This window comes from Triticum dicoccoides, chromosome 7B (genome assembly GCF_002162155.2).
Source record: "Triticum dicoccoides isolate Atlit2015 ecotype Zavitan chromosome 7B, WEW_v2.0, whole genome shotgun sequence".
Taxonomy (NCBI): domain Eukaryota; kingdom Viridiplantae; phylum Streptophyta; class Magnoliopsida; order Poales; family Poaceae; genus Triticum; species Triticum dicoccoides.
Genome location: NC_041393.1, coordinates 494,074,170 through 494,085,613, shown reverse-complemented (window position 1 = coordinate 494,085,613; position 11,444 = coordinate 494,074,170).

Genomic DNA, 11,444 nt, shown 5'->3' with positions numbered 1-11,444 from the left:
TGGAACCACTTCCAACACACATCGTTACTTCACCCTCAACTAGTCTCTGTTTATTCTATAACTCCTGTTTCGAGTTACTAATCTTAGCAACCAAACAAGTATCAAATACTCAGGGGCTACTATAAACACTAGTAAGGTATACATCAATAACTTGTATATCAAATATACCCTTGTTCACTTTGCCATCCTTCTTATCCACCAAATATTCAGGGCATTTCCGCTTCCAGTGACCATTTCCTTTGCAGTAGAAGCACTCAGTTTCAGGCTTTGGTCTAGCTTTGGGCTTCTTCATGGGAGTGACAACTTGCTTGCCATTCTGTTTGAAGTTCCCTTTCTTTCCCTTTGCCCTTTTTTGAAACTAGTGGTCTTGTCAATCATCAACACTTGATGCTCTTTTTTGATTTCTACCTTCGTCGATTTCAACATCACGAAGAACTCGGGAATTTTTTTCATCATCCCTTGCATACTATAGTTCATCACGAAGTTCTACTAACTTGGTGGTGGTGACGAGAGAACTCTGTCAATCACTATCTTATCTAGAAGATTAACTCCCACTTGATTCAAGCAATTGTAGTACCCAGACAATCTGAGCACATGCTCACTAGTTGAGCAATTCTCCTCCATCTTTTAGGAAAAGTATTTGTCAGAGGTCCCATACCTCTTGACACGGGCATGAGTCTGAAATATCAATTTCATCTCATGGAACATCTCATATATTCTGTGATGTTTCAAAAACGTTTTTGTAGTCCCAGTTCTAAGCCATAAAGCATGGTTCACAAAACTATCAAGTAGTCATCATATTGAGCTAGACAAACGTTCATAACGTCTGCATCTTCTCTTGCAATAGGTCTGTCACCTAGCGGTGCATCAAGGACATAATTCTTCTATGCAGCAATGAGGATAAACCTCAGATCACGGACCAAGTCCGCATCATTGCTACTAACATCTTTCAACTTAGTTTTCTCTAGAAACATATAAAAATGCAGGGAAGCAACAACGCGAGCTATTGATCTACAACATAATTTGCAAAATACTACCAGGACTAAGTTCATGATAAATTAAAGTTCAATTAATCATATTACTTAAGAACTCCCACTTAGATAGACATCCCTCTAATCATCTAAGTGATCACGTGATCCAAATCTACTAAACCATGTCCGATCATCACGTGAGATGGAGTAGTTTTCAATGGTGAACATCACTATGTTGATCATATCTACTATATGATTCACGCTCGACCTTTGGGTCTCAGTGTTCCGAGGCCATATCTGTATATGCTAGGCTCGTCAAGTTTAACCTGAGTATTCCGCGTGTGCAACTGTTTTGCACCCGTTGTATTTGAATGTAGAGCCTATCACACCCGATCATCATGTGGTGTCTCAGCACGAAGAACTTTCGGAACAGTGCATACTCAGGGAGAACACTTATACCTTGAAATTTAGTGAGAGATCATCTTATAATGCTACCGTCAATCAAAGCAAAATAAAGAGCATAAAGGATAAACATCACATGCAATCAATATAAGTGATATGATATGGTCATCATCATCTTGTGCTTGTGATCACCATCTCCGAAGCACCGTCATGATCACCATCGTCACCGGCGCGACACCTTGATCTTCATCGTAGCATCGTTGACGTTTCACCACCTATTGCTTCTACGACTATCGCTACCGCTTAGTGATAAAGTAAAGCAATTACAGGGCGACTGCATTGCATACAATAAAGCGACAACCATATGGCTCCTGACAGTTGCCGATAACTTTGTTACAAAACATGATCATCTCATACAATAAAATTTAGCATCATGTCTTGACCATATCACATCACAACATGCCCTGCAAAAACAAGTTAGACGTCCTCTCCATTGTTGTTGCAAGTTTTACGTGGCTTATACGGGCTGAGCAAGAACCGTTCTTACCTATGCATCAAAACCACAACGATAGTTCGTCAAGTTAGTGCTGTTTTAACCTTCTCAAGGACCGGCGTAGCCACACTCGGTTCAACTAAAGTTGGAGAAACAGACACCCGCCAGCCACCTGTGTGCAAAGCACGTCAGTAGAACCAGTCTCGCGTAAGCGTACGCGTAATGTCGGTCCGGGCCGCTTCATCCAACAATACCGCCGAACCAAAGCATGACATGCTGGTAAGCAGTATGACTTGTATCGCCCACAACTCACTTGTGTTCTACTCGTGCATATAACATCTACGCATAAAACCTGGCTCGGATGCTACTGTTGGGGAATGTAGTAATTTCAAAAAAAATCCTATGCACACGCAAGATCATGGTGATGCAAAGCAACAAGTGGGAGAGTGTATCTTCATACCCTTGAAGATCGCTCTAAGCGGAAGCGTTTATCAACACGGTTGATGTAGTCGTACACCTTCACGATCCGCCCGATCAAGTACCGAACGTATGGCACCTCCGTGTTCAGCACACATTCAGCTCGATGACGTCCTCGCCTTCTCGATCCAGCAAGACAGGCGAAGTAGTAGATGACTTCTGGCAGCATGATGGCGTGGTGACGGTGTTGGTGAAGAACAATCTCTGCAGGGCTTCGCCTAAGGACTACGGAAACTATGATGGAGGATAAACTAGAGGGGACGGGGTTGCCGGCACACGGCTTAGTGTTTCTTGATCTGTCTTTGGTGCTAGCCCTGCCCCTCTATTTATATGTTGAGCCTTGGGGTCGAAACTTGGAGTAAAAGTCTCCACAAAGTCGGTTTCACCCGAAAGGCAAGAGTCCTTCTCGGACTCCAGGGCCAGACGCCAGGGTTCCCGGCGTCTGTACCCAGATGCCAGGGACTTTGGCGTCTGGCCCCTGGACTCCGCAAAACTTCCTTTTGCGCTTTCCAAAAACCTTGTGGGCTTTCCCCTTTGGCCCAAATAAAGTGTCCTCGTACCCAAACATTTTGGGAAACATCCGGAACCCCTTCCGGAGACCAAACACTATTATCCCATATATCAAACTTTATCTCCGGACCATTTCGGAGTTCCTCGTCATGTCCGTGATCATATCCGGAACTCTGAACAACATTCGGTCACCGACATACATAACTCATATAATACTATATCATCAACGAACGTTAAGCATGCGGACCCTACGGGTTCGAGAACTATGTAGACATGACTGAGACATCTCTCTGGTCAATAACCAATAGTGGAACCTGGATGCCCATATTGGCTCCTACATATTCTACGAAGATCTTTATCGGTTAAACCGCATAACAACATACGTTGTTCCCTTTGTCATCGGTATGTTACTTGCCCGAGATTCGATCGTCGGTATCTCAATACCTAGTTCAATCTCATTACCGGCAAGTCTCTTTACTCGTTCTGTAATGCATCATCCCGCAACTAACTTATTAGCTACATTGCTTGCAAGGCTTATAGTGATGTGCATTACCGAGAGGGCCCAGAGATACCTCTCCGACAATCGGAGTGACAAATCCTAATCTCGAAATATGCCAACCCAACAAGTACCTTTGGAGACACCTGTAGAACACCTTTATAATCACCCAGTTATGTTGTGACGTTTGGTAGCACACAAAGTGTTCCTCCGGTAAACGGGAGTTGCATAATCTCATAGTTATAGGAACATGTATAACTCATGAAGAAAGCAATAGCAACATACTAAACGATCAAGTGCTATGCTAACGGAATGGGTCAAGTCAATCACATCATTCTCCTAATGATGTGATCCCGTTAATTAAATGACAACTCTTTGTCCATGGCTAGGAAACATAACCATCTTTGATTAATGAGCTAGTCAAGTAGAGGCATACTAGTGACACTTTGTTTGTCTATGTATTCACACATGTACTAAGTTTCCGGTTAATACAATTCTAGCATGAATAATAAACATTTATCATGAAATAAGGAAATAAATAATAACTTTATTATTGCCTCTAGGGCATATTTCCTTCAGGAGGTAGTTGTCACAACTTGGCAAGTGAAGAGCTATGTTCCAAGCTGCAATTGGTCAAGAAGAAGCACCCTCGTCCCTACAAGGTGCAATGGCTAAGCGACTTTGACACTATTCAAGTGGAGCACACGGTGCAAGTTTCTTTCAAGATCGGCGCCTACGAGGACACCTTAGAGTGTGATGTGGTTCCTATGTCCGTGTGCCACCTTATTTTGGGAAGACCTTGGCAATTCGCCCGCGGCGTCATCCACAATGGACGAACAATCCACTATAGCTTCAAGATGAAAAGCAATGAGTATGTTCTTCGACCAATGTCACCAAGCCAAGGGATTGCCGACAAGCAAGCTTCCACCCATCATGGAGATACTAGTGAGAGAGTGCACCACCAAAAAGAAAGTGAGAGACACAAGCCAAATTGAGTGCCTCTTCGCCAAGAGAGAAAAACTTAGTCCTCCTATCCACAAAAAGAGAGATGAGAGAAGTGTGTGAGAACCCATGGAGTGTCATCCACTTTGTCCTCCTATGCAAAGATGAGGTGACAAGAACTAACAATCCTAATCCTCTTCCTCTAGTGTTTTATAACTTGTTGCAGGAATTCGAGGATGTCTTTCCCGATGAGCTACCTCCCAGTCTCCCTCCTCTACGTGGCATTGAACATAGGATCGACCTCATCCCCAGCGCACCTCTTCCAAACAAAGCTCCCTACCGCGTCAACCCTGAAGAAACTAAGGAAATCCAACGGGAAGTACAACAACCCATCGACAACGGACATGTACGTGAAAGCTTAAGCCCTTGTGTCGTTCCAGTTATACTTGTGCCCAAGCAAGATGGTAGTTTTCGCATGTGCTCCGATTGTAGACCTATCAATGCTATCATCGTTTGTTATAGGCATCCCATTCCTCGCCTAGATGATATGCTAGATGAACTTATGGCGCCACCATTTTCTCAAAAATTGATCTTAAAAGTGGTTATTATCAAATCTGCATACAAGAAGGTGATGAATGGAAAACCGCTTTCAAAACAAAATTTGGCTTGTACGAGTGGTTGGTTATGCCTATGGGTTTATCGGAAGCTCCCGGTACTTTCATGCGTCATATGCATTTTGTGCTTCGTCCTTACATTGGAGTGTTTGTTGTGGTCTACTTAGATGACATACTTGTTTTTAGCAAATCCATCAAAGATCAACTAAAACATGTTAGGGCTATTTTGCAAACTCTTCGCAAGGAACGTCTTTATGCCAACATGAAAAAGTGTACGTTTGGTGTTGACAAGCTTGTTTTCTTGGGTTTTGTTGTTTCCTCAAAGGGTGTCCATGTTGATGAATCTAAAATTGAAAGCAATTAAAACTTGGCCCCAACCCACTAATTTGCAACAAGTGCGTAGCTTTCTTGGCCTTGCGGGTTGCTATTGTCGCTTTGTGAAAGATTTTAGCACCATCGCCGCACCTTTGCATGCCTTGAGTAAGAAAAATGCTCCTTTTGTTTGGGGACCCTTGCAATCTACCGCTTTTGATGAGCTAAAATCTTTGCTTACTCATGCTCCGATTCTTGCTTTACCCAACTTTGACAAAACTTTTGAGGTTCATTGCGATGCAAGTGGTAATGGAATTGGTGGAGTTTTGATGCAAGAAAAGTGAGCTATTGCATATTTTAGTGAAAAACTCTCTGGTGCTCAACTTAAGTATCCCATCTATGACAAAGAATTGTATTCTTTAGTATGTGTGTTACATGTTTGGGAACATTATCTTAGACCGCATGAGTTTGTCATACATACCGATCATGAAACACTTAAGTACCTTAAAGGTCAAACCAAGTTGAATAAACGGCATGCTAAATGGAGTGAATTTATTGAATCTTTCCCCTATGTGATCAAGTACATTAAGGGAAAAGAGAATGTTGTGGCGGATGCACTTTCCCGCAAATGCATGTTACTTACTCAACTTGAACTAAATGTTGTTGGATTTGATCATCTCAAAGATTTGTATGAGCGTGATGTGACTTTTGCTACTCCTTATGCTAAGTGTGTGACGCATACTTCTTGGGAACGATATTATATCAAATATGGTTATCTTATGAGAGCTAACAAGCTATGCATTCCCGAGTCTTCTCTTCGTTTGTTACTTTTGCAAGAGGCTCATAGAGGTGGACTCATGGGACACTTTGGACGCGACAAGACTTTTGCGACACTTTCCAAGAACTATTTTTGGCCCAAGATGTTCCGCGATGTCGCCCGCTTCACCAACCGGTGCTCTACATGTTGCGAAGCTAAGTCACAATCTCAATCCCATGGTTTACATATGCCACTCCCTATTCCACATCAACCTTGGGAAGATATTAGCATGGACTTTGTGCTTGGATTACCTAGGACTCAAAATGGCAAGGACTCCATATTTGTTGTTGTGGACCGATTCTCTAAAATGGCTCATTTTATCCCATACAATAAGATAGACGATGCTTCACATGTTGCCAATCTCTTTTGTAGGGAAATCTTGAGGTTGCACGGTGTGCCAAAGACAATTGTGTCGGATCGAGACGTCAAGTTCTTAAGCTACTTTTGGAAGACGCTATGCGACAAGCTCAGAATCAAGCTACTCTCCTCCATGGCGTATCATCCTCAAACCGATGGCCAAACGGAAGTCACCAATCGGACTCTTGCAACTCTCCTACGCGTGTTGATAAAGAAGAACATCAAGGAGTGGGAGGAGTGCCTACCAATTGCCGAGTATGCCTACAACCGCGCAAGACACTCTACAACCGACAAGTCCCCCTTCGATGTTGTATACGGTTTCAACCCTTTGTCGCCATTGGACATCCTTCCTCTACCGCTTCAAGAACGAGCAAACATGGACGCAAGTGCAAGAGCCACCTACCTCAAGAAGATGCATGAAGAAACACGTTCCACGATTGAGCGCCAAGTACAACGCCTCACCTCCAAGCTCAACATCAACAAGTCTCCGATGGTGTTCCAACCGGGTGATCAAGTATGGATACATCTCCGCAATGATCGTTTCCCTAAGGAACGCAAGTCCAAGATACTACCGAGAGCCGATGGACCATTCAAGGTGCTCGCACGCTACAACGACAATGCCTACAAGGTCGAGATCCCACGTGACAAGTACAACGTAAGCGACATCTTCAATGTCAAAGACTTGGCCAAGTACCATGGTGATGAAGAACACGATCCGTGGACGGATCTCTCCCAAGGGGGGGCGAGGGAGATGATGCAGAGCATCCCTCGACTACCCGCACCGACACTCCATCACCACCGCAAGCACCAAGAGGGCCAATGACAAGAGCACGTGCACGCAACATCGAGAACGAGGTCACTTCTTTCCTCTCCGAGTTCCGTTCGGTTTCACATGAGAATGAGATTCTACCTCAAAAAGATACGTGATGAATTCTTAGGTACATTGGAGATCATCGTGAGGAAGCAAGCATGGAGACCCAAGCAGTCGTAGAGAAGACGGAGGGAGAAGAACGTGTGAAGCTTGAAGCTACGAAGAAGAGAAGCGAAGGACGTGTGGGGGCAAAAAACCCTGAGCACTCCGGGTGCCCGGCCTCCCCAACCCCGGGTGCCTAGCCTCACCACCTGGGCGCTGCCCCGGCCTACCCCGGGTGCTTGGGCCCTCCTCTCCCAGCCGTTGGCCGCCCCATCGGGTGCCCGGGCCTGGGACCCCAAGGTGCCCGACCCCTCCCAGCCGCCCGCCTGGCTCCACCCCAGGTGCCCGGGCTTGGGACCCCGGGTGCCCGGGCCACCTCCAGTCACGCCCTTGTACAGGCCGGGTGCCCGGTCCCCTCACCTCGGGGTGCCTGGCTGAACCCATGGATGGCCCCTGGCCGGTCGGGTGCCCGACCCCCATGACCCTGGGTGCCCGAACAACTCCGAGAGCCTGCATGCCTCTTTGGGGCTTTGCCCTTGGATCCCTCCTCCTCTCTTATTTCGTCTCCGAACTATAAGTACCCCCACCTAGCTCATTGGAAAGGTTAGCAAAGTATTTTAGAACACCAAAGAGAGCTTTGCTCCTTGTATCCCCTCCTCTTGGAGATCAAGCCCCCACCTAGGGAAGACTCCTTTGGATTGTCAAGGCCTCCTCTTGGAGAAGATCATCATCAAGACCTCACCTAGTGGGAAGAACTTACCTAGTGCTATTTTCCTTGAATTGTTCATGTAATCTTGTGGATCTCAAGTATGCTACTCTAGTGGATGTGATATTTGGGTTTGTTTGAGTGTTTTGTGCCTTGTGTTATTGAGTGTTCTTCCTCCTTTTCCCCCTCCAAGTGTGAAAAGATCCCCTCTAGGCTTTCACCCTGCAACATATGTGAGCGTAGTGCTTATCACACCCGATCATCACGTGGTGTCTCGGCACGACGAACTGTAGCAACGGTGCATACTCATGGAGAACACTAATACCTTGAAATTTAGTGAGGGATCATCTTATAATGCTACCGCCATACTAAGCAAAATAAGATGCATAAAAGATAAACATCACATGTAATCAAAATATGTGACATGATATGGCCATCATCATCTTGTGCCTTTAATCTACACCACCAAAGCACTGTCATGATCTCCATCGTCACCGGCTTGACACCTTGATCTCCATCGTAGCATCGTTATCGTCTCGCCAACTATTGCTACTATGACTATCGCTACCGCTTAGTGATAAAGTAAAGCAATTACATGGCGATTGCATTTCATACAATAAAGCGACAACCATATGGCTCCTGCCAGTTGCCGATAACTTGGTTACAAAATATGATCATCTCATACAAAAATTTATATCACATCATGTCTTGACCATATCACATCACAACAAGCCCTGCAAAAACAAGTTAGACGTCCTCTATTTTTTTGTTGCAAGTTTTACGTGGCTGCTATGGGCTTCTAGCAAGAACCGTTCTTACCTACGCATCAAAACCACAACAATTTTTGTCAAGTGTGATGTTTTAACCTTCAACAAGGACCGGCCATAGTCAAACTTGATTCAACTAAAGTTGGAGAACCAGACACCCGCCAGCCACCTGTGTGCAAAGCATGTCGGTAGAACCAATATCATGAACGCGGTCATGTAATGTCGGCCCGGGCCTCTTCTATTGGGGAACGTAGCATGCAATTTCAAAAATTTCCTACACTCACGCAAGATCTATCTAGGAGATGCATAGCAACAAGAGGGGAGAGTGTGTCCACGTACCCTCGTATACCGAAAGCGGAAGCATTAACTTAACGTGGTTGATGTAGTGGAACGTCTTCTTGAATCAAGCGATCAAGTACCAAATGTACGACACCTCCGAGTTCTGCACACGTTCAGCTCGATGGCATCCCTCAAACTCTTGATCCAGCAGAGTGTCGATGGAGTCGATGAGTTCCGTCAGTATGACGGCGTGATGATGGTGTTGGTGATGTGATCCACGCAGGGCTTCGCCTAAGCACTACGGTGATACTATCGGAAGAGTAAACGGTGGAGGGAGGCACCGCAGACGGCTAAGAATAACTGTTGTGCTTTGGGGTGCCCCTCGCCCCCGTATATAAAGGAGGAGGGGAGGAGTCCGGCCATAAGGGGCACGCCAAGGGAGGGGGAGTCCTACTAGGACTCCACTCCTAGTAGGATTCTCCCGCCCCCCTCTTTTTTCCTTCAACCGGAGGGGGGAAAGGGGAAGGGAGAGGCAGTAGGAGAAGGAAAGGGGGTGGCACCCCCTTTCCCTAGTCAATTAGGCCTCCTCCCTTGTGGGGGGCGCACCAGCCCCTTGTGGGCTGGTTAGCCTCCCTCCCATGGCCCAAAAGGCCCATATCTTCCACCGCGGGGTCCCGGTAACCCCTCCGGTACTTTGGTATGTACCCGATACACTCCGGAACCCTTCCGGTGTCCGAATACCACCTTCCAATATATCAATATTTACCTCTCGACCATTTCGAGACTCCTCGTCATGTCTGTGATCTTATCCGGGACTCCGAACAACCTTCGGTCACCAAAACATATAACTCGTATAATACCAATCGTCATCGAACGTTAAGCGTGCGGACCCTACGGGTTCGAGAACTATGTAGACATGACCGAGACACCTCTCCGGTCAATAACCAATAGAGGAACCTGGATGCTCATATTGGTTCACACATATTCTACGAAGACCTTTATCGGTCGAACCGCAATGTCAATATAGTTATTCCCTTTGTCATCGATATGTTACTTGCCCGAGATTCGATCGTCGGTATCTTCATACCTAGTTCAATCTTGTTACCGGCAAGTCTCGTTACTCGTTCCATAGTGCATCATCCCATAACTAACTCATTAGTCACATTGCTTGCAAGGCTTCATATGATGTGCATTACCGAGAGGGCCCGGAGATACCTCTCCGATACTCAAAGTGACAAATCCTAATCTTGATCTATGCCAACCCAACAAACACCTTCGGAGATACCTGTAGAGCATCTTTATAATCACCCAGTTATGTTGTGATGTTTGATAGCACACAAGGTATTCCTCCGGTGTCCGGGAGTTGCATAATCTCATAGTCGGAGGAATATATATTTGACACAAAGAAAGTAGTAGCAATAAAACTGAACGATCATAATGCTAAGCTAACAGATGGGTCTTGTCCATCACATCATTCTCCTAATGGTGTGATCCCGTTCGTCAAATGACAACACATGTCCATGGCTAGGAAACTTAACCATCTTTGATCAACGAGCTAGTCAAGCAGAGGCATACTAGGGACACGGTGTTTTGTCTATGTATTCACACATGTATCAAGTTTTCGGTTAATACAATTGTAGCATGAATAATAAAATTATATCATGATATAAGGAAATATAAAATAACAACTTTACTTTTGCCCCTAGGGCATATTTCCTTCTGCTTCATCAAACAATACCGCCGAATCAAAGTAAGACATTGGTGGTAAGAAGTATGACTATTATCGCCCACAACTCTTTATGTTCTACTCATGCATATCATCTACGCATAAACCTGGCTCTGATACCACTATTGGGGTACGTAGCATGCAATTTCAAAAAATTCCCTATGATCACGCAAGATCTATCTAGGAGATGCATAGCAACAAGAGGGGGAGAGTGTGTCCATGTACCCTCGTAGACCGAAAGCGGAAGTGTTAGTTAACGCAGTTGATGTAGTCGAACGTCTTCACGATCCAACCGAGCCAAGTACCAAACGTACGGCACCTCCGTGTTCAGCACACCTTCAACTCGATGACGTCTCTCGAACTCTTGATCTAGTAGAGGGTCGAGGGAGAGTTCCGTCAGCATGATGACGTGGTGACGGTGTTGATGATGTGACCCACGTAGGGCTTCGCCTAAGCACTACGACGCTATGACCGGAGGAGTAAACTGTGGAGGGGGTACCGCACATGGCAAAGAGAACAATTGATGTCTCTTTGGGGTGCCCCCTGCCCCCGTATATAAAGGAGGAGGGGAGGAGGCGGCCGGCCTAGGGGGCGCGCCATGTGTAGGGAGTCCTACTAGGACTCCCAGTCCTAGTAGGATTCCCCCTTCCTTTCTGGAGTAG